A 7,911-nucleotide genomic window follows, 5' to 3' on the forward strand; every position below is an offset into this window, starting at 1 on the left:
AAACTCAGACAGTACTGGGCTTTTTGTTTTGTTGTTTTTTTATGTTGTATAAACTGTAAAAAGATTATTATTTTTCTTCTATTTAATTTAAGCTGCATTTGTGTGCCTATTTATCCCAAAACCCACCTATTTAAAAATCCAATTAATAATTATATTATTACCCAGTTCAAGTGGGTAGCTGCGTCAGCATGCATACAGTAGGCTGCAAAGGAACAAGTAATAGGTTTATTCCATGCTGAAAAGAGAAGAAAGAAAACACAACTTTTCGGCTGTGGAGCCTTCTTCGGGTGTGACAGACCTATAAACATTACTTGCTCCTTTGTACTTGAAACGTCTTGGATTTATTTTGAGTGATGAAGCAAACCTACTCTCATAGACTTTTTTCAGAAACCAAATAAAATCCAAGAAGTTATATTGTGGCATATTAAATAAGTAAAGAAACCTTCTCTTACAGCATTTTAATTCTGTCTGGAAAATACAAGGTGAAGTTAAAGTTCTAAATTAAAAATGAAAAATAAATCTTAGTCTTAAGTGATTTCTATTTTTCATTAAAATCCCTTACATGATTATTTTGAAAATCATGTATTTATACTGAATACCAGATTTCACTGAATATTAACATTAATATCTCAATAAATTGACTCTCAGTTGTTTATATGTCATTTTTAACAATTAGAAAATAAAAGCAAAACCTATATTTGCTTATAAAAACTTGTATAAGCAAAACTATTCTTATATTAATGGTTTACTTTAATTGTCTGAGTTCAGTCCTTGCTCACTCTTCCTAATACATCATGATAAAGGAAAATATGTATTATCACAGATGCTACCAATCACAATGCTGTTTTATGTACAGAACGAGAAATACATGTAGAATCAAGTAAAAAAAAAGCAAATGTTTTTATGAAACCTAAAATAAAAAGTTTTTTTTATGAAAAGGTGTGGTCTGTAAACATTTTTCAAAGCAACACAATCTTCCATGGACAGGATAAAATCTCACAGATAACACACATGGGGGATATTTGGTAATGTAGAGATGTAGTGAAGCACAGGAAACATACTGATTCTTGAGCAAATCCTAGCCTGTGCAAGTCAATGTTTAATATCTTTAGGAAGGCATCAAAAGAAGAGTAAAAGAGCTAGAATGGTATATATATGATATACTGTATATATACATATATTATTTTGAGTGCCTTTTATCTTTCCCAGGAATTGATATGAAGACTGAGCTTTCTTTCAGAGCTTTGTCTCAATAAAGAGATGGTAAAAATGAAATGAAAATATCACATGTCACCAGCGATACCTTCAACTTTAATTTGCATTCTTGGGGAAAGCTATTTTCCAAGAAAGGTACTTACCACAATGTCAGGGTTCTTTACTATTTCAGCTTAGGAAAGGTTATTTTTCCCTGAAAGAAAGCTTCCCATAAAAACTACACTACATTTACTTGCCAGTAAATTACTTATCCAGGTAAAGATAACAATAAGGAAATATCTGGATCCCAAACCACTTATTTTTTTTACCACAGTTATAGCAGCATAACTATAAAATTGTCCCTTAATACATATATGCCATCTAGTGGTACATGTTATATTATGCATGTCATGCAGCAGAAATAACTCAAAAGTTGTTTTAATTGTCATGAAAGGCCTTGGTGATAGCTATGTTATTCTGTTTCTCAGTTCTTCAATGCATTTGTTAAGTTCTTGAGAAAGATTTGAAATACAGATATAGGTTTGCTGATGCGCAACTTCAAAAAAAAAACAAATGAGAATAAGAAATAATGGCCCATCTATCCATTTGTTAATGTCAATACCCAATTGACCCAAACTTCTCATCCAGCTGTTTCTTGAAAGAAACCATGGTAATAGCCTCTCCAACATGGCTGGTTAGCTTCCAAACTCCCAAAAATGTCTAGGTAAAGAAATGCCTCCTTTACTCAGTTTTAACTTTGTAGTTTCCACTTGTACCCTGTAGTTTGTTTCACTCTTCACTTTGAAGACATCACTAGGCTGACTTTAACAATGAGGGTATCCCCTTGAGGAATTTGAACACAGGTGATCTCAAATATACTGTACGTTGGGGCTCTGGACCAGAAAGTTCAGACATATTGTGAAATGATGTATAAAAGGGAATTGTTCCCCATAACAAACATGTAAATATGCAGTGTGTATGATAAGAACTTGAACTTTGCCAATGCTACTAATATAGTGAGTCAAAGGCAAGAAGAAGAATCAAAGGATGGAGAAGAAGTATTGAATTACTGTATGAGCATCTCAAGAAGCCAAAGAAGACTAGCAGGAAGAGGGATTCCAGAGTGGTTAAAGCTCTGAGAGTATGTATACAGATGACTGAATATTTATTGTAAGCGATAAACATATTTTCTTTTCATTTCAATAACCGAATAATACCGAACATACATCTACTGTATGTTGCTGGCTTTCAGTGTTTTGAAAAATAACTCAAATGCAGCAATCAATTCATCAACAACATTTGTAGTGAGGTGGCTTCTAAAGGGGACCTCCTGTACTTGTATCAATACAAAAATGTTCATAATGAAGGCGTTCCACGTTGTATCAGAACTTAAGGAATTAATTCAAGCATATTTTATTTTCTTTTTAGAGTCCAATTCAATGAATTTTACAGATCAGATATCTGTTCATCCATCCATTTTCTTAATGTTTCATCCAATGTCTGCAAGCAACGGGAGCAAAGCAGAGTACACTCTGGAAGGGAGGCTAGTCTATTGCAGGGCAGACACACAGACACAAACACACACACTTACACCTACAGTAGGGCCATATTTTCCTTAAGCCAATTACCTGTATGTCTTTGGACTGTGGGAGAGACCATAGCACCCAGAGGAATCCCACGTGAACAAGGAGCGAACCTACAAACTCCACGCTGAGATATCAGATATATTACATGTAATCTTTTCAGTAGATGTGGAGATTTGGGCCAATCATTGTGTATCAATCCAAACAACACCATGTGTGAGTTGGGGGAGGGGGACTCAAAGTCATTGGGCTCCTGCGATTATTTGTAACAAGAAAAATAGTCAAGATAAAACTATCTATGCATTCCCCCATTTTCTAACCACTTCCTCCAATATAAAGTCACTTTTTATCTTCTATATAACTAAACTCAACTTTTAGTACTTTGTTTTTGCATTTTTCCATCAGTATCTTTAACGTAATGCTCACTTCACACATCTTCACTTCAGCAAATTTCAAAGTGAGAAAGCAGAGATGTGACCAGAAGATGGCACTGTTATATTGTTTAACTTTATGGATTTCAAAAATGCATATTCTCCAGAAAACCTTAAAAGTAAGGGCTGTGGTACTGTGAATGTAGAAACCTACTGTAAAGATTTTATGTGGTAGTATGTGTAAAATGTTAAACTAATGCTAACATGACTCATCTACAGTATATAAGTCAACCATGCTGTATTCAGTCTAATTTCAAGAAGAGTACAGGTATTCTCTATATCTAGTTATCACTGGAATCCTGTTTTCAGCTAGAATACATACAGTATTCCATCTGTGTTATCATTCTGAAGTGATATGGTTAATTGCTATTTACCCTTAATCTCTGTAAACACAGAATACATTCCTACAGGATATTTACATTACTGCTTTGTGTCTGCATTACTGTTTAACTTCTTACTGTTTCATTTTGTTTTGTGTGGCACATGCGTTGCACTTTCAACAGTACAATAAACTTACATTAAACTTTCATTTTATAAATTTAATTTATTTTGTCATGCTTACATGATTGTTTTGCTTGTACTTACCCATAATGTAAGCTTTAAATATACTGTATATTACAGGCTACACTATGATTAAGCAGGGACACCCGGACATCTACTGTAATGAAAGTGTTCTTTCCGGACCCTATGCAGACGACACGATCCAGGGAAAAGTGAAGAAAACACGGGGAAAAAGTCATGCAGGATATGGGAATAAAAACAGGGACTGACGATTAAAAACCAGAGCAGGGTCAGAACTGGCAGGGGAAACGGGAACAGGAACAGAAACTTAAAACCATAATGGAGCCAGGCGCATCCAGGTCCCAGGCTCGCATGATGCGGGAACCAATGCAGAGCCCGGATTAACATCAGCGTCTGGCTTTTAAGGGGGGCTGGAAGGAGGCTGGAACAAGGGACAGGTGCACAAAATCAGGTCCGAAGTGAAAGAGCTGGAGCGCCCTTAAGGGGGAGGGACTACAGTTGTGACACTACTAAATTTATAACATGTACTGAAGAACATCTACCAACCTAGTGAAAAATAATTTTCTCATAGTTTGCATAGCTATGTTTTCAACATGTTTGAGGACAAAGAAGGAGGAATGCAGTCGCTTCAGTATATACAACCTCATTGGATTGGATTAAACCAGCTGATTGGCTAGTATAATGATGACTGCATCAGGTGCATAGTATGTTTATGATTGTAAATTTATGGAAATTTGGAAGCTGCGTTAGAAACAAATAGCTATAGTTTTCCATTGTAGTGCTAACTTAAGAATACTTCAGTATAACTTCTGTAGCATCATAGTAAAATATACAGCTAATGCTACTGTTAATGGTAGCGTCGGTTTTAAATATTTCACAATTCTCTAGAATGTAACTAAAGTTCCATTTGTGTGTACAGTTACAGTGTTTCAGGTGGGTAGCTGTGTCAACATGCGTAGTCTGCAAAGGAACAAATAATAGGTTTATTCCGTGCTGAAAAGAGAATAGAGAAAGCACAATGTTTCACCTGTGGAGCCTTCTACAGGCGTGAGAAGGCCCACACCTGAAGAAGGCTCCACAGCCGAAACGTTGTGTTTTCTCTCTTCTCTTTACAGCATGGAATAAACCTATTACTTGTTCCTTTGCAGTTACAGTATTTACTGTAGTAGCCTTGATAAAACTTAAGGATTTTGTTTTCCTTTTTCATAGACTTTATCTTAAAAGTCTAGTTCAATACGGATACTCAGCTATGTCTTACACCCACAGTATTGTGTGAAACATCACAAGTGTGTGTACTGTAATTCTTATGATGCAATATACGTGGGCCTTGAGATGGACTAACATTCTGTGAAAGGTGTAATCTTGGCTTTCACTCTGTAATTTCAAGATCAGGATGCGCCAAACCACTTAACAAGAATAAGTATATACCAGTATATACCTGTATCTACGGATTGATTATTATCATTATTAATAATATATATAATCCTTTTATTTATTTTGCTGCTATTTATTTATGGTGCTATTTATTCCACGCTTGATGAATATACAGTTTTAAAATGAATTTAAGAGGCTGTTCACAAAAACATAGAATAAGCAGTAATCATGTATTCATTAGAAGATTTCTGTATTATTTACAATCTTAGAGATTGAAAGTGCTCTGTTCCTTACCAGTAAATGAAAGTAAATATGAACATTGCCAGTGTTTTCCAGTGTTACTTTGAGCTATGCTTTAGGACTGGATGGTTTCAGGTAACAGTGAATTTCACTACAGTTGTATTGTTCTGAATGGGTTAGACATGCACAATGAAAAAGAACTGAAGTGATACTGGACAAAAACAACACTGGATGAGCTAATATATTTTTCTTACGTCTCTTCAATTGAGAAACACGGCTCTATTATTATTATAAGCGGAACTACAGTATTTGGGCTATTCATGAACTACGGAAATGTAGTAAACACCAGAAATGTGACACAAATGTGAAGGCATGACACTAAATAAATAATGATGTCACACAGAAATGCATAAATGCCCAAGGCTATGGAAGTAACATGGTCTGGATGAAATTGTGTGTGTAGCAGTGCTTTTATCAGCTTTTGTCTAATCAAGGTCATTGTTATTGTCGTGCATCAGCAAACACAAACTCAGCCTGTCTGGAGACCTCACTGACCTCTTAGAATAATAGAATTGGGATAAGATTGCTGTCAGTTAACAAAATACAGTATACACATGCATTTTCCTCAACTGCAACAAATTAACAATAGATTACATCATGTATTTGTCCATTAACATGGAACTGGATCGATGGTTGTACTGTAGGAATAAAGTTCGGAAGCCCTGGGATTTTTGGATAATGAAAAGTTGCAGAACACTATACTATATCAGATATTATATTGCATGCTACTTTATTAATTATATAGTTATATATGCCAACTTTGTGTAATGTCTTAAAATATTGACATAACTTTGATTATAGCACATATTTTCACCTAATGGTGTATTTGTGTTTTCTTTATCAGATCACCAGACATTCACTTGAACATGTCATGTTTTTGACAGCAATGAATATTGGTATTTGGATTTGTGCTTTGGGTTTTTTTTATAACAGCCTGGGCCAAGACAGATTTATTAATTCAGTTATTTTTAGTTTGAGGGGATTACTATGGAAAACAAAAGGCAAAGATGTAAGCAGAGAACCATTCCCCAAAGAACATGATGAATAAGAGAAGTCTATTTCTGCATTTCCTTTGAAAAATATTATACCAGAACCTTTTTCTATCTGTTCATACTTCCTTGAAGATATATGATAAGAAACCAGGTTATTTAACTTTGTTTACCCTTTTGACTTTTAATTTTGCAAAATGAAACATTATTTAAAATTATAAATATGTCTGGAGTATGTTAGTAGAAAATTCCAGATGTTACATCCAGTACAGTATGTGTACTTTATAACTCTTGCATAACAAAAGACAAAAATTGCAGCAACATACAGTCCCCTCCAAATGTATTGGGCAGGGAGAGTTAAACCTATTATTTTTGCTTTACAGTCAAACATTTTGTTTTGTGATATTTAGAATAATATCAATGATAGGTACAATATATGTTGTGTTTATAATATTCTACATATATCTTATTTTTGGGTAATCCCATGCTTACTTTTTCATATTAGAACATGAGCATTCCAATGATTTTGGGACATTTTCATTTTCAGAGTGCAAAAGTCAACATTTTTTTACCATACCATTGAGTCAAGAACTGCATGAAGTCTGTCACTCATTGTCTCACCTATCTCTTTATTTAATCATTTGAAATTTCCTTAGCCTTTTCTGCAGCCCTTTTGAACTCTTGCCTGTTCTGGGAGTGTTCTGACTTCAGTTTATTCATTGGCATATAAAGTGCTTTCTTAATTTGAATTTAAATCTAGTGATTGACATGGCCAATCTGATACTGTATATAACCTTTTTTTCTCTGGATGAACTCATTGGTTGCATTGACTGAATGTTTTGGATCATTCTCGTGCTGGATATTGAAGCTGAATTCTTGTCATGGGAGCCAGTTCTGACTCCCGTGAAATGCGTTGTTTAAAGACCCTATGCATGATGGTATAATCCGGAAGAGTCTGGAGAAGGACATCAGGGAAGGCACAGCGAGGTAAGGTCGGTGTGACAGACAGGGGGTGGTGACGGTGGTGATCAGGTGCACAGGGAAAGGCCAAGGGGACAAATCCAATAAGGTCCAAATGGATAGTAAGCACAGTCCAATGTCCATTGCTGGGAGGTCCATCCGAGACGAACACAGGAAGAGGAAAGTAGGAATATGGAAGGGTAAAACCATAACGGGGCAGGGTGCTCCGAGCCCTGGACTCAGAGGTGAGGACGTCTGGGGATAAGGCCTTGCCCTGTGACTGCTCCTGAGCCTGGTGGAGAGAACATGTTAGGGCTATGAAGATTAAAGATTTCTCCAAGTCCACAGTTTCTCATTTCACCTCAAACGGGCATGATCACACTGAAACTAGGATCACATCGTCCCCCTTCTCTCAATGACCGACTTATTTTCATGTAATCTTTTCTATTCTCATGCAGGTTTTGACTTCACACCTTTCTTCACTCCTCTCCACTTTATAAAATATTTAAATACAGTACTGTATATGAAGGTGACAACTAAACATCTAACAATATTTTA

The sequence above is a fragment of the Atractosteus spatula genome, chromosome 8, assembly GCF_055471065.1.
Source record: "Atractosteus spatula isolate fAtrSpa1 chromosome 8, fAtrSpa1.hap1, whole genome shotgun sequence".
NCBI lineage: Eukaryota > Metazoa > Chordata > Actinopteri > Semionotiformes > Lepisosteidae > Atractosteus > Atractosteus spatula.